Below are 20,459 nucleotides of genomic sequence, written 5' to 3'. Positions count from 1 at the left end.
CTATGTTTCTATCTCTCCTACCACTTACCGCCCCAGTTGCCTGCACCAGCATCATGCTGCTTCCTGGCCAGACTCTCTGCTGCCACCGCCCCATGCCTGCTGCCTTCTGTGGGCCATGACCATTGACTCCGCCGATCCGCAAATCTCCCCTGGCCACCTGTAGACCAGGGCCATCAACTCACCTGGATTCCAGGTCCAGTTCCAGACCAAGAGTCTGAAGAAGGGTCTCGACCCAAAACGTCACATTTTGTGCCCCTTTGTGCATTAACCAGCAACTGCAGTTGTAAGTTGCTACTACTTGTACAAGTACAGTACAATACCTTACTCAATATTGAGTATCGGACAACCGGCAATAATGGACACTGTCCCTCCCCTATGGTCCGTTATGTCAAGGGTTTACTGTACTCTGTAAACATCATAATAAACAATAAAAAATAAGTATGGTATATTTAAAAAAAACCAATAATAGTGCAAAGATAAAAACTATGCCCCAAGTCTATGTAGTTCGGAGTTTAGTTGGAGGTTGCAGTGTTTCATTGGTTATTGGGTAGAAGCTGCTCCTAAACCTGGACATTACAGTTTTCAGGCTCCTAGACCTTTGTCCCAATGGCAGGGGTGAAATAAGAGGATGGCTAGCTAGGGTGGTGCTGGTCTCTCTTGGAGGCAATCCTTAAAGTGGAACTCCATGACAATGCAAACAGCATGCAAATTTATTTCTAAATAATGCTGCTGAATTCAAACTGCCCATTATAACAATGAGGTGGAAATTCCATTCCAAAATTTACTACACTTTGCAGAGAACAGCAATATCATGACCAAGACTCAGCTCTGAAGTGGGAGCTGAAAATTCACAGATCCTCACAAGGTAATATTTTCTGTAAATGGCTAGGATCTGGATTGGCTAATGCTCAGGGTGAAATGCGTGTAAGATTTCTATTTTCCAGCGTGGATAATGCACTGGAGTTCAAATGCAGTGAAAGAACTCTGCAGCAAAGGCATTCATGTAAGGCACACATGCTCAAAAACTGTTGCCTTGAAAATATTGTGCTTACAAATATCTGTTTAATACATTTTTGTCAGTGTGCTACTTAGAGGACCCTGTCGTATTTCTGCCACTTGTGGACATCACCAAGCTGTTAAAAAACCACAAAAGCCTTTCGTTTTTTTTGTTGCCCTTGGTGCCCAGACACAACGTACTTTTGCGAACTCAATATCCATTTTTTTCAACAGAGGTGCAGCATAAGAAAATGCAGAGAATATTTTTCTTGGTACTGATGGAAATATTATCTTGTCTCCTGAGGACATAAAGGCTCAGATGCAAACTGTGTTTTTCTTCTTGTTTGTGAACATTATTTTTGCCTTGGATGGATGTAGGTGATCACAAATATTAACCTGAACTGGCCACGTTAAGTGTATGCCAATGGAAAAAGTAGGAAATGAAAATGTCATCCATTTACTACATAAAGAGAGCTCTTTTCATTTTGCCCTGCAGATTGCCTCAATTTTTAAACTGAACCAACAACAGTTCAACAGTTCAACAGAGCTTTATTTGTCATTCAGTACCAAGGTACCGAACGAAACTACATAGCAGTCACACAAAAAAGAACACAAGACACATAACCCCAACACAAACGTCCATCACAGTGACTCCAAACACCCCCTCACTGTGATGGAGGCAACAAAACTTCCACTCTCTTCCCCACTCCCACAGACAGACAGCTCGTCCCCGACCGACCCGCACAGTCCCCGCAAGGGGGTGGAAGTCCCCACGGCCGAGTCGCACCGGGCGCTGAAACATCAAAGTCTGCAAAGCAAATATTAAACTAACGATATTAATTAATTTTGGGAATATTATCTGAACACAAAATTGTATTGTATAAATAGTATAAGAAAATAACTGCAGATGCTGGTACAAATCGATTTATTCACAAAAAGCTGGAGTAACTCAGCAGGTCAGGCAGCATCTCGGGAGAGAAGGAATGGGTGACATTTCGGGTCGAGACCCTTCTTCAGACTGATGTCGGGGGTGGGACAAAGGAAGGATATAGTGGAGACAGGAAGATAGAGGGAGATCTGGGAAGGAGGAGGGGAAGGGAGGGACAGAGGAGCTATCTGAAGTTGGAGAAGTCGACGTTCATACCACCGGGCTGCAAACTGCCCAGGCGAAATATGAGGTGCTGCTCCTCCAATTTCCGGCGGGCCTCACTATGGCACTGGAGGAGGCCCATGACAGAGAGGTCAGACTGGGAATGGGAGGGGGAGTTAAAGTGCTGGGCCACCGGGAGATCAGTTTTGTTAATGCGGACCGAGCGCAGGTGTTCAGCGAAGCGATCGCCGAGCCTGCGCTTGGTTTCGCCAATATCAATAAGTTGACATCTAGAGCAGCGGATGCAATAGATGAGGTTGGAGGAGGTGCAGGTGAACCTCTGTCTCACCTGGAAAGACTGTTTGGGTCCTTTGATGGAGTTGAGGGGGGAGGTAAAGGGACAGGTGTTGCATCTCGTGCGGTTGCAAGGGAAAGTGCCCGGGGTTAGGGTGGTTTGGGTAGGAAGGGACGAGTGGACCAGGGAGTTACGGAGGGAACGGTCTCTGTGGAACGCAGAGAGGGGAGGGGATGGGAAGATATGGCCAGTGGTGGGGTCCCGTTGTAGGTGATGGAAATGTTGGTGGATGATATGTTGGATCCGCTGGCTGGTGGGGTGGAAGGTGAGAACAAGGGGGATCCTGTCCTTGTTGCGAGTGGGGGGAGGGGGAGCAAGAGCGGAGCTGCGGGATGTAGAAGAAACCCTAGTGAGAGCCTCATCTATAATGGAGGAGGGGAAGCCCCGTTTTCTGAAGAACGAGGACATCTCGGAAGCCCTAGTCTGAAACACCTCATCCCGGGCGCAGATGCGGCGTAGACGGAGGAATTGGGAGTAGGGGATAGACTTTTTGCAGGGGACCGGGTGGGAAGAAGTGTAGTCCAGATAGCTGTGCGAGTCGGTGGGCTTGTAGTAAATGTCCGTCACTAGTCTGTCTCCTGTGATGGAGATGGTGAGGTCCAGAAACGGGAGGGAGATGTCAGAGATAGTCCAGGTATATTTAAGGGCAGGATGGAAATTGGAGGTGAAGTGTATGAAGTCAGTGAGTTCTGCATGGGTGCAAGAGGTAGCACCAATGCAGTCGTCGATGTAGCGGAGGCAGAGTTCGGGGATGGGGCCAGTGTACGTCTGGAACAGGGATTGTTCGACGTACCCGACAAAGAGGTAGGCGTAGTATTGTAAATAGTATTGTAACTAGGTTAATTCCCGGAATGGCGGGACTGTCGTATGTTGAAAGGCTGGAGCGATTGGGCTTGTATACACTGGAATTTAGAAGGATGAGGGGGGATCTTATTGAAACGTAAGATAATTAGGGGATTGGACACATTAGAGGCAGGAAACATGTTCCCAATGTTGGGGGAGTCCAGAACAAGGGGCCACAGTTTAAGAATAAGGGGTAGGCCATTTAGAACGGAGATGAGGAAGAACTTTTTCAGTCAGAGAGTGGTGAAGGTGTGGAATTCTCTGCCTCAGAAGGCAGTGGAGGCCAGTTCGTTGGATGCTTTCAAGAGAGAGCTGGATAGAACTCTTAAGGATAGCGGAGTGAGGGGGTATGGGGAGAAGGCAGGAACGGGGTACTGATTGAGAGTGATCAGCCATGATCGCATTGAATGGCGGTGCTGGCTCGAAGGGCTGAATGGCCTACTCCTGCACCTATTGTCTATTGTCTATTGTCTAAATCCTTTTCATTTCATTTCTGAGGTGCACATTTTTAGGAAAATATGAATTTAAAAATGATTGTTTTCTCATTTTTCTGCTATAACCATGCTAACTCATCAGTCAGTCATTCAAAAGAGTAGAGTCAAATTTTATTTTTACATAGTAAAATTTAGAATATATTTGATTGCATACCAGGACTATATATATATATAAAAACATCGCACAAAAAGTAAGGAAATTTGTGTTTGGTAGATTATTTCTTTGTTGTAACAATAAATGGCAATAAATCTTATACCAATGGAAAGCCTGTTTATTTCCCTTTTAAATGGTGCCACATTTGTAAGGAACATGCATTTGTGGGATGAGCAGCAGAGCTGAGTATATGGGTTGCGCCCATGAAAAATTTGCCAAATCTTCTCTGCGAATGCCAAACAGCTTATTCTGCTGTTGCTATTGACTCTTGTTTTGAGCTTCTGGTACCCCCAGGTGCTGACAATCAGGTGCCTGATTGGCACCTGATTGGCAGCATCTGTGAGCATGGGCCCTGCTACAGTGGTCAGTAGGTGTCTGCTCCAAGAATCGGCATGCCACGTTTGACTGATCTGGATAGGGCCCGTGCGATAGGGCAACTTCAAGCTGGTGTTCCGCAAAACCAAATTGCGGCATTATTTGGAGTGAGCCCTAGTACCATCTCCAAAGTGAAGGCCAAGTTCCATATAATGGGGGATGTCAGAGACAGGCCGCGAAGTGGGCGTCCCAAGAAGACGACACCCGAAGAAGACCGTTTCCTCACCCTGTCAGCACTTAGGAACTGTAGGCTGTCTTCTACAGATTTGCAGTCAAGGTTTGCAGGACGATATGGCCGACGGCTCTCTGCCCAGACAATTCGGAACAGACTGCACGCAGCCGATCTCCGGTCTCATAGGGCTGCCAGGAGGCCTGCCATGACTGCCCTTCACCGTCAGGCCCGTTTGCGCTGGTGTCGGCAACACGTGCACTGGAACCTGAACATGTGGAGGAACGTTATGTTCAGCGATGAGTCCAGATTCTGCCTATGGCAGTTTGATCATAGGGTCAAAGTGTGGAGAAGACGCGGAGAACGCTATGCTGATTGCTGCACCGATAGAGTAACATCTTTTGGTGGAGGCAGTGTGATGGTGTGGGGCGGCATCTCCCTCACTGGAAAAACGAGGCTTGTCATCATTGGAGGCAATCTCAATGCAGAGAGATATCGAGATGAGATTCTGCAACCAGTGGCAATCCCATATCTCCACAGTCTGGGACCGAACTCTATCCTCCAAGATGACAATGCTCGCCCCCACAGAGCAGGGTTTCTCAGAGACTACCTCCAGAATTTGGGAGTGGAGAGGATGGAATGGCCTGCCAGCAGTCCTGACCTCAACCCCATTGAACACTTGTGGGATCAACTTGGGCGTGCTGTTCGTGCCAGAGTGACCAACACAACCACGTTGGCTGACTTGCGACAAATGCTGGTTGAAGAATGGGATGCCATCCCACAACAGTGACCAGGCTGTTGACCAGCATGAGGAGGAGGTGCCAGGCTGTTGTGGCTGTGTATGGTTCTTCCACACGCTACTGAGGCTCCTGTTTATTAAATGAATAAATTGTTAAATTGCCAATATGTCTTGTTTCTTCAGATTTCAATCATCCAATCCACCAAACAACACCGAACAAGAGTCAATGGCAGAATAAGCTGTTTGGCATTGGCAGAGAAGATTTGGCAGATTTTTCATGGGCGCAACCCACATACTCAGCTCTGCTGCTCATCCCACAAATGCATGTTCCGTACAAATGTGGCACCATTTAAAAGGGAAATAAACAGGCTTTCCAACGGTATAAGATTTATTGCCAAGAAGCATTGTTACAACAAAGAAATAATCTACCAAACACAAATTTCCTTACTTTTTGTGCTATGTTTTATATGGGAGCGATAGACACACAGAGAGCGTTTTGCTGGTATTATTAAGCTCATGTGGTCTTGCTGTTGGTTTATTATTGTCACATATAATGAGTTACAGAGACAATCTTTAGTTTTGCATGCTCTCCAGACAAATCATATCATGCATAAGTACAACAGGGGCTGCACGGTGGCGCAGTGGTAGATTTGCTGCCTTACAGCGCCAGAGATCCGGGTTCAATCCTGACTAAGGGTGTAATGTGTATGGAGTTTGTACGTTCTCCCCGTGACCTGCGTAGGTTTTCACAGAGATCTTCGGTTTCCTCCCACACTCCAAAAGACGTACATGTTTGCAGGTTAATTGGCTTTGTATAACGGTAATTGTCCCAATGGTGTGTAGGATAGTGTTAATGCGTGGGGATTGTTGGTCGGTGCGGACTCAGTGGGCTGAAAGGCCTGTATCTGCGCTGTATCTCTAAACTAAACTAAACTAAACTAAACTTAAGAGGGGTGGATTTCCAAAGTGCAGCAAAGATTGATTAGAATGGTTCCAAAGATTGCATTTATTTGCACTATGAGGAGAAATTGAGTGGATTGCATCTTTATTTTTTATAATTTATAAGAAGGGATGGCAATCTCATTGAAACTTATAATATTCTTACGGGGTTACACAAAAAACTGTCAGGGGCAGAATGTTTCCCCTGTATGAAGAGACTAAGATATGGGACATAGTTTGAAAATAAGAATGAAGCCATTTAGAACGGAGATGAAAATAAATTTTCGTCATTCAGGGAGTGGTAAATTTGAAATTACCTACGAAGGAAAATCTACCCACGTAGGGCAGGGGGAGAACGTACAAACTCCGTACAGAGAGCACCCATAGTCGGGATTGAACCCAGATGTCTGGTGCTGTAAGGAGCAACTCTACCGCTGTGCCACTGTGCTGGCCCGAAGCTCAAGTGATGAAGATCAAACTTAAAACCATACTGCTGGTGATGTCTCTCCAAGATCATATACAATAGCAATAAGCTTTCCATATTTCTGTTATCAACCCATTCATGATAAAGGTCTAAAGAATATATGTCTAAAGAAGGGTCCTGGCCCGAAACGACACCTATCTATATTCTCCATTGAGTTACTCCAGCACCTTGTGTCTTTTTTTAAACATACCATTGGCCTTCCTAATTTCCTAATTGCTCATTCCATCTAACTGTATGATTTCAGTGATGTGAATGAGCACGTAAAGCTCTCTTAGTGGATAAATGTGACCTTGTCTCTCACCATTTAAAAATTACTCTGTTTCTATTTTGTGCCCCTCACATTTTTCCACATTGTTTTCAATTTGCCATTTATTGCCCACTCACTCAGCTTGTCCATTTCCCCTTGAAGTCACTTTAGATCCCTTTTCTTTACATTCCCAAGTTTATTAATGTCCTCTCAGCCAAATCATTGGAATAGATTCTGAAACGCTGGGGGTAAACCATTAATCCTTGTGGTAGCCTGCTCACCATTGCCTCCCAAACTGAGAATGATCCATTTATTCCCAAACTTCACCTTTTATCTGACAACCAGTTTTCAATCAATGCCAGTACAGTATCTCCAATTCCATCTGCCCCAAAACTACTGACTAACCTCCTGTGTTAGGACTAATCAAATGCCTTCTAGAAATCCAATACACATAATCTACTTGTACATATTCTAGTACTGACATCCTCAAAGTTTTGATTCCAACAAGTTAGTCAAGAATTACTGTGTTGATGTATTGACTCCACTAACTCCTGAATTGCTTCCAAAGTGAGCTGTTACCCCATTCTTCATCATAGATTCCAGCACCTTTCCTACCATTGACGTTAAGCTAATAGCTTGGTGCATCCCTGTTTTCCCTCTCCTTCCTTGCTTAAATAGTGGAATTATATTTGCTGCCCCAACAACAGTTCCAGAATGTAAATAACCCTGCAATACAACAAACAAACCATCACCTATAAAAATAATATTTTTCAAAATTCAGGGATGTAAATGTTAAATTCTCTGGGTTTTATTAGCTTTAAAGCTCACCAACTGGAGATATTTTTGGACTAACAGTTATTTATTTCAGTTACTCATTCTTGCTAGACATTTAATATATCTGACAGACATTGGGTGTCTTTTGTCTGCAAAGACAGGCATAGAGTAATTGTTTTATTTGTCTGCCATTTTTTAATTCCCATTATATAAATTCATCTGTCTTGGTAAGAGGCCTACATTTGACTTATCTAGCCTTTTCCTTTTTACATTCTTATGCAAGATCTTAGAATGAGAATTTGTGGTTCTTACCAGTCTGCATCACATCCTATCTTACCTTTCTTTAGCAGTTTCCTGCTCGTCAATTACTGAGCTCCAAAAGGCTTTCAATTCACAGGCCAAAAATTATTTCAGACAGCTTTATAAAATGTTCTTTCGATTTAATGGTGTCTTTAATTTCTCTGGTCAACATGGATGAAATAGTGGAGACATAAATGATTGGAAGATCACACCTGTAAACTAATCAGTCTTAATCTCTCTTTGATTTAGTTTAGTTTAGAGGTACAGTGTGGAAACAGGCCATTCAACCCACCTAGTCCGTAATGACCACAATCACCCGAGTTCTATCCTACATACGTGGAACAATTTGCAGAAGCCAATTAACCTACCAACCTGCACGTCTTTGGAATGTGGGAGGGAACTGGAGCACCCGGAGAAAAACTATGCAGTCACAGGGAGAATGTACAGTCTCTGTACAGACAACACCCATAGTCAGGATCGAACCCGGGTCTTTGGTTCTGTTAGGCAGCAACTCTACCGTTGCACCACTGTGCCTCACTTGCATTGGGAACCACTGTCACTGGGGAATCATTGTGACTGGGGATTCACCCTGACTCGTGACTATGATTGATGAATTACTGTGACTGAGTATTCACTGTGATAGTGATTCACTGTGACTGGTTGCATTGTGACTTGGGAATCACTGTGACTAGTGATTTGCTGTGATTGCTGAATCACTGTGACTGATATTCACCATGACAGTGGGTTCATTGTGACCGGGGAAACAATGTAACCAATGAATCATTGAGACTGGTGACTCACTGTGATTGATGAATCAATGTGGTTGCTGAATTACTGTAATTGGGGATTCACTGCAGATGGGATTCAGTGTGATTGATGATTTCACTTCGACTGGTGATATAATGTAAGTTGTGAATCTCTGTGACAGATTATTCACTGTGACTGGTGATTCACTGTGACCGGTAATTCACAATACTACAGCACACAGTTATTTGCTGTGCACGAGTTATTCACTCTTTGTGATTCTTTGCACCTTTATGGTGTTTCAAATCCATATTATCTGCTGTGCTCAGTTAGTGCCCGATATACAGACTTGTGAAAGTTGCATTGTTCAGAGGCTGGCAGGCCAGGACTTGGACAAAGTATGGGAAGAAGTACAAAAGTTGCTTCACCAATATAAACAGGTAATTAGTTTAGTTTAATTTAGAGATACCGAGTCCACAACGACCAGCGACCCCCGCACATTTACACCATCCTACACACACTAGGAACAATTTACATTTATACCAAGCCAATTAACCTACAAACTTATGTCTTTGGAGCGTGGGGGTAACCAAAGATTTCAGGGAAAGCCCACGTGGTCACAGGAGAATGTACAAGCTCCTTGCAGACAGCACCCATAGTCGGGATCGAACCCGGGTCTCTGGCACTGTAAGCGCTGTAAGGCAGCAACTCTCCAACTGTGCCACTGTGCCACTCCAGTTCTGGATAACAACACTTTTATACCTCAGTTCCTGAAGATAACTGAAAACAAACTTGAGTTGACATAACAATTGTCATGCACCACTATGCTGCCCCTGATCCTGAGACACCAAGAATGCTTCTCCTCTGCTCCTATCCCTAGGTTTTGGTCAGGGCATCTGCTGGGTTACCCCTGCAGTACATTAATGATAGTCAATCCACAAAATAGATATTAACATTTTAATGTGGCTCAAATTTAACACACAAGCCAATGAGTTGCATGAATTCATTAATTCTCCCATCTCAGTCAGGAGGGACTTACCCACTCAAGAAACCATGAACTGTCCTTGAGAAGTATTGGCCCACCGCTACCACCAGCTATTACCACAGTTTCTGAAGGCCTACTTGGCGGCATGTAGACAACGTATCTATACATTAAATCTGTTTTCTGCAACTTTATCCTGTGTTTAGTTTAGTTTAGAGATACAGCATAGAAACAGGCCCTTCGGCCCACCGAGTCCGCACCGACCAACTCATTAATAAACTCCGTACAGCCAAGCATCCACAGCCAGGATTGAACCCGAGTCTCTGGCGCTGTAAGCACTGTAAGGCAGCAACTCTACCGCTGCACCATTGTGCCATCCCAGTTCTGGATAACAATACTTTCATACGTCAGTTCCTGAAGATAACTGAAAAAAAACTTGAGTTGACATAACAATTGTCATGCACCCTGGGAAATCTTGGGAGTGGCTTGAAAGCATTTGGGAAACTCATGTTCAAATCCTGGTTATGCACCATTTATAATGACAACATAATTAATGTGAGTGAAGAAGGGTCTCGACTCCAGTGATGCTGCCTGATCCACTGAGTTACTCCAGCTTTTTATCTCTATCTTTAATGTGAATCTTATATGTATTAAGCCAAATGGCCTCTCAATGTGATACTATATTTAAGATACTTAACAGTACAGGAGGTTCCTGGAAGACGACATTTAAAATACGCTGTATTTATTTTACAAATGATTGTTACAACTATATTGTTCCTTTGTTCAGGAGGTCAGCTCATCAGTTTACATTCAGACATATTTTCAATATTTGGTACAATGTAGCCAAGTGTAGAACAAATTATCCATCATCAGCTATTTTGTTTTGCCTTCCAGCGAAACAAAGCTATTCATTTGGCTTGTGGGTTTAATAATTCCAATTTGAAAACCTTTAAATTTTACTGAGTACTTTAAGAATCTTTTTACTAAAGCCACGTTTCTAAGCTTCTCCAATCTTGGATACAAAATTTGTAATTGTAGGCATATTGTTGTAATAACAACACGTTTCGTTGATGGATGTCCAGTTCACTTTTAATAGATGTATAGATTCCTGAGTTATGTATCTGACCTGTACCTAACCGGTGTTATCATCTCAAACATTTGTCCGCGGCCCATTTCTTTTAGCACCCTGTACCAATGATATGCAGCATGGTGGCACAATGGTAGAGTTGCTGCTTTATAGTGTCAGAGACCCGGGTTCGATCCTGACTATGGGTGTTTGTCTGTATTGAGTTTGTAGGTTCTCCCCGTGTTTTTTTCTCCGGGATCTCCTGATTTCTCCCTCACTCCAAAGACGTACAGGTTTATAGGTTAATTAGTTTGGTGTAATTGTAAATTGATCCTAGTGTGTGTAGGATAGTGTCAGTGGTCGATGGATCGATGGCCGGAGTGGACTCAGTTGTCCAAAGGGTCTGTTTCTGTGCTGTATCTCTAAACTAAACAAAACAAAATCCCTAATCATTCTGCAGAAGGAAAGAAAAACATTTCATGTACGCAGACAATGTTGTCTCAAAAGATAATGGCCCATCTGAATCTTAAATGTATAATGTCCTTTTAACTGAAATGTCCTCAGTTTCTCAGTAGCTATCTTATGAACACCTATGGTTAACTTTGAGAAAAGGACAACGTAAATTTCTTTATCAAATGTTCAGTATAAGTTAACTGATTTAACTGATAGTCATTGCAAAGCCATGCAGCTTCCTCACCCATGTCCAGCAGTGTGATTTGAAGCTCCTCTAACTGCTCATTCATTGTACAAAATTATTGAAAAAAATAATCTTAAACGATTTTTTTTTTCTCTGCAAGATCATTTATGATTTAACACAAGTGTTACACCAGTAATCATCAATTTCTTTAGGTAACTTGTTGGGGAAAATTGTGATGAATACTGTCCAACCTAACCAGTATTCCAACCCAAAGATAGACACAAAATGCTGGAGTAGCTTAATGGGTCACACAGCATCTCTGGAGGAAAAGAATAGGTGACGTTTCTGGTCGAGGCCCATCTTCAGACTCAACCTTGCCTTTGTAAACAGAGAAAAAAAACACTATTCCACGCTTCAATATAATTTGAAAGATGACTGCTTCACCTTTAATTTTCCTAAACACAGCACATTAATTTAGGAAAAGATATGTAAATAATATTTGTCATTTATTTTATTTTCAAGTATATTCACAGTCTTGGACAAGAATATTTTAAGTAAATTCCTTCTATTGGCTTAGGCCATCTATTTTCTATTCACAAAATCATATCTAAATCCAGCTTTAATTGCCTTCTCCCAAAGTGCAGAATAATTGTGATGTCAGCTTCCACCTTCTTTGCTCCAACTTATGCAATCCGCCATCCATGGGTATCAACCAGTTCTCATCAGTATTCAAATGGTTTCTGCATAGTCACTTACTGTTGAACCATGTCTCTAATCATGACAACATTATTTGCACTTGCTATAATCTTTGTACTGTTTACTTCGCTGAATGTTTCTTCTGCATATTGTTCGCAATATTTTATTCCAACTATGTTTTATTTATAAATTCCTTACGCTGTTATAATCATGCCCATAACACCTGACTGTATACCAGCAAAATACTGCAATATGGTAGAAATGAATAATATATATGAAGCTAATTATAAAATCTGATTCATTAAAAAAAACATCAAATCCTTCCTCAAGCATTGGTCTCCTATTTTAACTTTGTCTCCTTGATCACCTCTTGCAACAGAGGGAGGAGAAAAAAAAATGTTACATTGACAGGAAGTGGGCTAAATGGAAATAGCTGGAAAATGGAGTCTTTGAGTGCAGGTCGGGCAAAGCGGCAGCGAGAACGACCATTGGCTGGACTTGGTGAGTCACAGGTAGAGCAGCTATATAAAGGGTGCAAACGGCACTTTAGCAGTCTATGAGTGCAGGTCGGGCAAAGCACATACCTTCAAGCTCATCAGAGAAAGGAAGGTCAGGAGTGAGTGTGGGGATTGGCTGAACAATTAGATTGGAAGATTGGTGAATTGGACAATTAGTCAATTTAGCATCTGGTATAAGCAAGGCTTGCTCAAGGGGAGCAGCCCTGTCGAGGGAAGTGCCCTGTGAGTAAAGTGCAAGGTTTTGGCGGTGAGTCTTCGGCGAGGAGGATGAGGGAGGACGCCACACCTAACGCTGCAGAGGGTGAGACGCAAGAAGGAAGTTGATTCAGTGTGAGCAGGATGTGGGAGGTCAAGGACAATGATGGTGCCTCTGGCTGCTACAAGTGCGAGAAGTGTATCCAGGTACAGCTCCTGAAGGACCGTGTTGGTGAACTGGAGAAGCAAGTGGATGACCTCATGTTCGTCTGAGAAACTGAGTCGTTCCTCGACAAGTCCTACAGTGAGATTGTTACACCAAAGGTACTGGAAGAGAGAAGGTGGGTGACGGTGAGAAATGAAAGGAAACATGGAGTGCAAAGGTCCCTGGCTGTTGTGCCTCTTGAGAACAGGTTCACCCACTTGGAAGCTGTCGGGGAAGAAGGCGTTACCACACTGAGCGGCAGACTGGCTTGCGAAGCAAAAAGTGCTGTTGAGCCAAAACCAAAGAGGACGATGTCAGGCAACGCCGTGGTAGTAGGAGACTCCATTTTGAGAGGTACGGACAGGGGTTTCTGTGGCAATAGGCGGGATTCGAGGATGGTGTGCTGCCTCCCTGGTGCCAGGATCCAGGATGTCACGGACAGAGTGCAGGAAATCCTCAAGGGCGAAGGTGAACAGCCAGAAGTGGTAGTGCATGTTGGCACAAACGATGTCGGAAAGAAAGGGATGGATATTCTGCAGTGTAACTTTAGAGAGCTTGGAAAAAAGCTGAAAAGCAGGACCTCCAGGGTGGTCATCTCCAGTTTGCTTCCAGTTCCTCATGCTGGTGAGAGCAGGAACAGGGAGATACACGACCTTAATGTATGGCTGAGGAAATGGTGCAGGGGGCAGGGATTTAGATTCTTAGATCACTGGGATCTGTTTTGGGGTAAGGGGGAATTGTACAAAAGGGACGGATTGCACCTTAACAGGTGGGGGACCAGCATTCTGGCAGGCAGGTTTGCCACTGCTTCACGGGTGGTTTTAAACTAAATAAGGGGGGGGGTGTCAAATGGGATAGTCAAGGATGGAGTTAAAGGGAAAGAGAGTAAAGGGATAGTTAATGACCCCAGAATTAACGGGAAAGAAAGCTCACAAAGGGATAGGAGAGTATGGCCAAGTGTAATAGGGATCAATGTGAAGGGTGAGATGAATAAGGAATTAAAAGTATTGTGTATGAATGCGAGAAGTATAAGAAGTAAAGTAGATGTGCTTGAGGCTCAGTTAGAGGTTGGTAGATATGACATTGTGGGGATTACAGAGACATGGCTGCAGGAGGATCGGGCCTGGGAACTTAATATTCAGGGTTATTCACCCTGTAGAAAGGACAGACAGGTGGGAAGAGGCGGTGGGGTAGCTCTGCTGGTGAGGGATGAAATTCAGTCCCTTGTGAGGGAAGACATAGGGACTGACGAGGTAGAGTCACTGTGGATTGAGTTGAGGAATTGTAAAGACAAGAAGACACTAATTGGTGTTATCTACAGACCCCCAAATAGTAGCCCGGGTGTAGGATGTAAGATGCAGCAGGAGTTAAAACTGGCATGAAAGAAAGGCAATGCCACTGTGGTGATGGGGGATTTCAATATGCAGGTAGACTGGGAAAATCAGGTTGTATCTGGACCCCAAGAAAGAGAGTTTGTAGAGTGCCTTCAAAATGGATTCTTAGAGCAGCTTGTAATGGAGCCTACCAGAGAAAAGGCAATTCTGGATTTAGTGTTGTCCAATGAACCAGATTTGATAAGAGAACTCGAGGTAAAAGAACCGCTTGGAGGTAGTGATCATAATATGATTCGTTTTAATCTGCAATTTGAGAAGGAGAAGGTTAAATCGGAAGAATCAGTGTTGAAGTTGAACAAAGGGGACTATGAAGGTATGAGAGAGGAGCTGGCCAAGGTAGACTGGAAAGGTATCCTAGCAGGATGGACGGTGGAACAGCAATGGCAGGAATTTCTGGGCATAATCCGGAAGACGCAGGATCATTTCATTCCTAAAAGGAATAAAGATTCTAAGGGGAGTAGCGGGCAACCGTGGCTGACAAGGGAAGTTAGGGATGGAATAAAACTAAAGAAAAGATGTATAACACAGCAAAGAGTAGCCGGAAGCAAGAGGATTGGGAAACTTTCATACGACAACAGACGGTAACAAAACGGGCAATACGGGCTGAAAAGATGAAGTACGAGGGAAAGCTGGCCAAGAATAGAAAGAAGAACAGTAAAAGCTTCTTTAGATATGTTAAGAGAAAAAGAGTAGCAAAGTCAAATGTGGGTCCCTTGAAGGCAGACACGGGTGAAATTATTATTGGTAACAAGGAAATGGCAGAAGAGTTGAACAAGTACTTCAGATCTGTCTTCACTAAGGAAGACACAAACAATCTCCCAGATGTACTGGAGGACAGAGGATCTAGGGGGGGGTAGAGGAACTGAAATAAATTTTCATTAGGCAAGAAATAGTATTGGGTAGACTAATGGGACTGAAGGATGATAAATCCCCTGGGCCTGATGGTCTGCATCCCAGGGTCCTCAGGGAGGTGGCTATAGAAATAGTGAACGCATTGGTGATCATTTTCCAATGTTCAATAGATTCGGGATCAGTTCCTGTGGATTGGAGGATAGCTAATGCTATCCCACTTTTCAAGAAAGGAGCGAGAGAGAAAACAGGGAATTACAGACCAGTTAGGCTGAATTCGGTTGTGGGAAAGATGCTGGAGTCAATTATTAAAGAGGTAATAACGGTGCATTTGGATAGCAGTAAAAGGATAAATCCAAGTCAGCATGGATTTATGAAAGGGAAATCATGCTTGACTAATCTTCTGGACTTTTTTGAGGACGTGACAAGTAAAATGGATGAAGGGGAGCCAGTGAATGTAGTGTATCCAGACTTTCAGAAAGCCTTTGATAAGGTCCCGCACGGGAGATTGGTGACTAACATTAGAGCACATGGTATTGGGGGGTAGGGTGTTGACATGGATAGAAAATTGGTTGGCAGACAGGAAGCTAAGAATAGGAATAAACGGGTCCTTTTCAGAATGGCAGGCAGTGGCGAGTGGAGTGCCCCAAGGCTCGGTGTTGGGGCCACAACTGTTTACCATATATATTAATGATTTGGAAGAGGGTATTAGAAGCAACACTAGCAAGTTTGCGAATGACACAAAGCTGGATGGCAGTTTAAACTGTGAAGAGGATGTTAAGAGGTTGCAGGGTGACCTGGACAGATTGAGTGAGTGGGCAGATGCGTGGCAGATGCAGTATAATATAGATAAATGTGAGGTTATCCACTTTGGCAGCAAAAACAAGGAGGCAGATTATTATCTTAATGGAGTTAGGTTAGGTAAAGGGGAGGTCCAATGAGACCTGGGTGTCCTTGTACACCAGTCACTGAAAGTTGGTGTGCAGGTACAGCAGGCAGTGAAGAAAGCTAATGGAATGTTGGCCTTCACAACAAGAGGCTTTCAGTATAGGAGTAAAGAGGTTCTTCTGCAGTTATATAGGGCCCTGGTAAGACCAGATTGGGAGTATTGTGTACAGTTTTGGTCTCCTAATTTGAGGAAGGACATCCTTGTAATTGAGGCAGTGCAGCGTTGGTTCATGAGATTGATCCCTGGGATGACGGGACTGACATATGACGAAAGATTGAAAAGACTAGGCTTGTATTCACTGGAGTTTAGAAGGATAAGAGGGATCTTGTAGAAACATATAAAATTATAAAAGGTCTGGACAAGCTAGATGCAGGAAAAATGTTCCCAATGTTGGGCGAGTCCAGAACCAGGGGCCACAGTCTTAGAATAAAGGGGAGGCCATTTAAAACTGAGGTGAGAAGATACTTTTTCACCCAAAGAGTTGTGAATTTGTGGAATTCTCTGCCACAGAAGGCAGTGGAAGCCAAATCACTGGATGGATTTAAGAGAGAGTTAGATAGAGCTCTAGGGGCTAGTGGAATCAAGGGATATGGGGAGAAGGCAGGCATGGGGTATTGATTGGGGACAATCAGCCATGATCACAATGAATGGCGGTGCTGGCTCGAAGGGCTGAATGGCCTCATGCACCTATTTTCTATGTTTCTATGGAAGCCAAAGTTGCATATTGCAATTATCTCTCACAGTATCTTGCATCTTTTTTTCCCCAGGATAGGATGCATATATAATTCCTATTGACATCATGTTAACCTGATTTTAGTGACCTCGGTGCAAACTATGCTATCATTGGCTCCAATTCAAGCCAAGGAAGATGCTTTGTAGATGCAATCATTGGGGCAATTACAACATGATCTTGGCAGTTAATGACAAAACAAAGCAAAACAAGACACATGAGAACAACAAGAGCAGCAAGATCCTTTGACCAGAATGCTTCCATGTACCTGTAAAAATACGAGTGGCGGGTGATAGCAATCAAGACCCGAGTGCCAAAAAGAAATTTGAACGGCACGGTAGTGCAGCGGTAGAGTTGCTGCTTTACAGCGAATGCAGCGCCGGAGACTCAGGTTCGATCCTGACTACGGGTGCTGCACTGTAAGGAGTTTGTACGTTCTCCCCGTGACCTGCGTGGGTTTTCTCCGAGATCTTCGGTTTCCTCCCACACTCCAAAGACGTACGGGTATGTAGGTTAATTGGCTGGGTAAATGTAAAAATTGTCCCTAGTGGGTGTAGGATAGTGTTAATGTACGGGGATCGCTGGGCGGCACGGACTTGGTGGGCCGAAAAGGCCTGTTTCCGGCTGTATATATATGGTATGATGATATGATATGATAATATCATGAATATTGTCAAGATTCAAAAATATATCATCAATTATATAATCAAATGCCGTTTACTAACATCAGCACAAAAAGTGGTACAGTAACTCAGAGGGTCAGGCAGCATTTCTGGAGAACATGGATAGGTGATGTTTCAGGTCAGGGCACTTCTTCAGAAGATATGAAGCCAGCGATATGAATAGGGCAGCACAGTGGTGCAGTGGTGGAGTTGCTGTCTTACAGCACCAGAGACCCGGGTTTGATCCTGACTACGGGTGCTGGCTATTTGGAGTTTGTACATTCTCCCTGTGACCGCGTGGGCATTCTCCAAGTACTTCGGCTTCCTTTACTCCAAAGATGTACAGGTTTGTAGATTAATTGGTTTCTGAAAATTGTAACTTGTCCGTAGTGTGGAGGATAGAGCTTGTGCATGGGGTGATCACTGGTCAGTGCGGACTCAGTGGGCTGAAGGGCCTCTATCCACACTCTGAAGACAAAAGGTTGTGAGATAACAAGGACAGATAAGGAAACAACAAGAAGATGCACAGAATGTGATGTAGGTGGAAGGGGCAAGTGTTGTTGTTGATTAGTTACCCAAAATCAGAGAATTCAGCGTTCATGCCATTGGGTTGTAAGCTGCCCAACAAAATATGAGATGCTATTCCTCTGGTTTGCGTGCGGCCTTACTCTTGGTGTGGAGGAGGCCCAGGACAGAAAGATCAGTATGGAATGTGTAGAGGACTTAAAATGGTTAGCAACCGAGAGATCTATTTGGTATCAGGAGCTTTGAAAATATGACATTCCAGCAATCTGTTTAATTGGGGATTGTTGAGGCACTTTCAAGGGATATCAGTGGTTTAACAAGACATGAATCAGCTGCGTACTCTTGGGATGAAGGCAAATTCGCAGGCCTTGCTGAGCTTTTCACTCAGATCCTGTGGTGTGGCTGCAAAGCTCTCCAGTAATCCCCCTCAAAAAAAAAGTGGCAGTGAGACATTTAATTGAACTATTGTAACCCTTCTGGGTAAGGTACACCCAGAGAACATAATGAGAGTTTCTGAATTTCAATCCAGTGATGATAATGCAAGAATGACCCATACACAGAACATATAGATTAGTACAGCACAGGAACGGGCCCTTTGGCCCACAATGTGTATGCCGAACATGATGCCAGGTTAAACTAATCTTGCTAATCACAAGATCCATGTCTCTCCATTAATAATAGAGTTGATGCACAGGTTAGTTGGCACAACTATTTTGATGTGTCTTGGCTTCAAATTAATTTGAACAACCATAGATCTTTTATTTCCAATGGTAAATTTGTACTCTCAAAGATCATTCTTCTGTTATTCATGACCACACATGACATTATTGTGTCAGCATGAGATTCTCATCGACCCATAGGTCACACTCCCGGTGACCGCATGGATTTTCTCTGGATGCCCCGGTTTCCGCCCATTCCACAGACGTGTAGATTTGTCGGTTAATTGACTTCTGTAAATTAACCTTCGTGTGTAGGATAGAACTAGTGTATGGATGATTGTTGGTCAGCGTGGACTCGGAGGGGCCAAAGGGCCTGTTTCCATGCTGTATCTCTATGTCTGTTTAAGTGCTGGAAGATCTAGCACTTCCTTCAGTGTTAGGTTTAGGTTTATTACTGTCACATGTACCAAGGTACAGTGAAAAGCTTTGTTTACAGTGCACAATGGATCCTTTATCACGTGCACCAAGATAGAGTGAAATTCCTTTTTTTGCATACAGATCAGTAAGATTTTCGCCACACAAAGGTACAATCCCCGGTTAAGTACACGATGTATAGAAACTGCCCACTGAGTCTTTATAGAAGTCACCAAGGTTGAAGATGGAGTGGGAGGAGAGGATGACAGTTCGCAGGGCAACCGAGTGTAAGTGACTGCTGCAGCTGTTGCCTTCATCCGGTTGTCCTGCGAACCGTCATCCCTCTCCTCCCACTCCATCTTCAACCTTTGTGCCTCAGGGGTGCCTTCTGCAGCTGACCTTGAGGACATGGTTGGAGAAAATTGGGCAGCTTACAGCCCAGCAGTATGAACATTGACTTCTCTAACTTTAGATAGTTCCCCTGTCCCTCTATTCCCCTCCCCCTTCCCAGTTCTCCCACTGTCTTCCAGTCTCCACCTATATCCTCTCTTTGTCCCGCCCCCCCCAACATCAGCCTGAAGAAGGGTCTCAACCCGAAACGTCACCCATTCCTTCTCTCCAGAGATGCTACCTGACCCGCTGAGTTACTCCAGCATTTTGTGATACCTTGAGGACTTGGAAGGTGAGACCCCCGGTTCCTCTTACCGGCCCTTGTCCAGCGTCTGCCACCATCATCGACCCCCTGATAGGTCATGTTTGGAGGGTTATGGACCAAGCGGAGGAAAGTGGGACTGGTGTAGCTGGGACATGTTGGCCAGTGTGGGCAAGTTGGGCAGATTCTCTCTCCCGGTTGTGAGGCGGGCGAACCAGGTCTGCTGTCGGAGTAGGGCCGCAGCTCACCAGCATCTTCTGCTGCGTGTACCCTACCGGAACATTCTGCCGCACACGGCATGATCCAGACATATCAGATATACCATACATAATCATGAGAGGAATAGATTGGGTAGATGCACAGGTCTCTTGCCCAGAGTAGGGGAATCGAGGACCAGAGGACATAGGTTCAAGGTGAAGGGGAAAAGATTTAATAGGAATCTGAGGAGTAACCTTTTCAAACAAAGGGTGGTGGGTGTATGGAACAAGCTGCCAGAGGAGGTAATTGAGGCTGGGACTATCCCAACGTTTAAGAAAGAGTTAGACAGGTACATGGATAGGGCAAGTTTGGAGGGATATGGACCAAGCACAGGCAAGTGGGACTAGTGTAGTTGGGACATGCTG

This window comes from Rhinoraja longicauda, chromosome 1, assembly GCF_053455715.1.
Source record: "Rhinoraja longicauda isolate Sanriku21f chromosome 1, sRhiLon1.1, whole genome shotgun sequence".
NCBI lineage: Eukaryota > Metazoa > Chordata > Chondrichthyes > Rajiformes > Arhynchobatidae > Rhinoraja > Rhinoraja longicauda.
The sequence above is the reverse complement of the archived record's forward strand: the minus strand, read 5'-3'. Positions refer to the sequence as shown.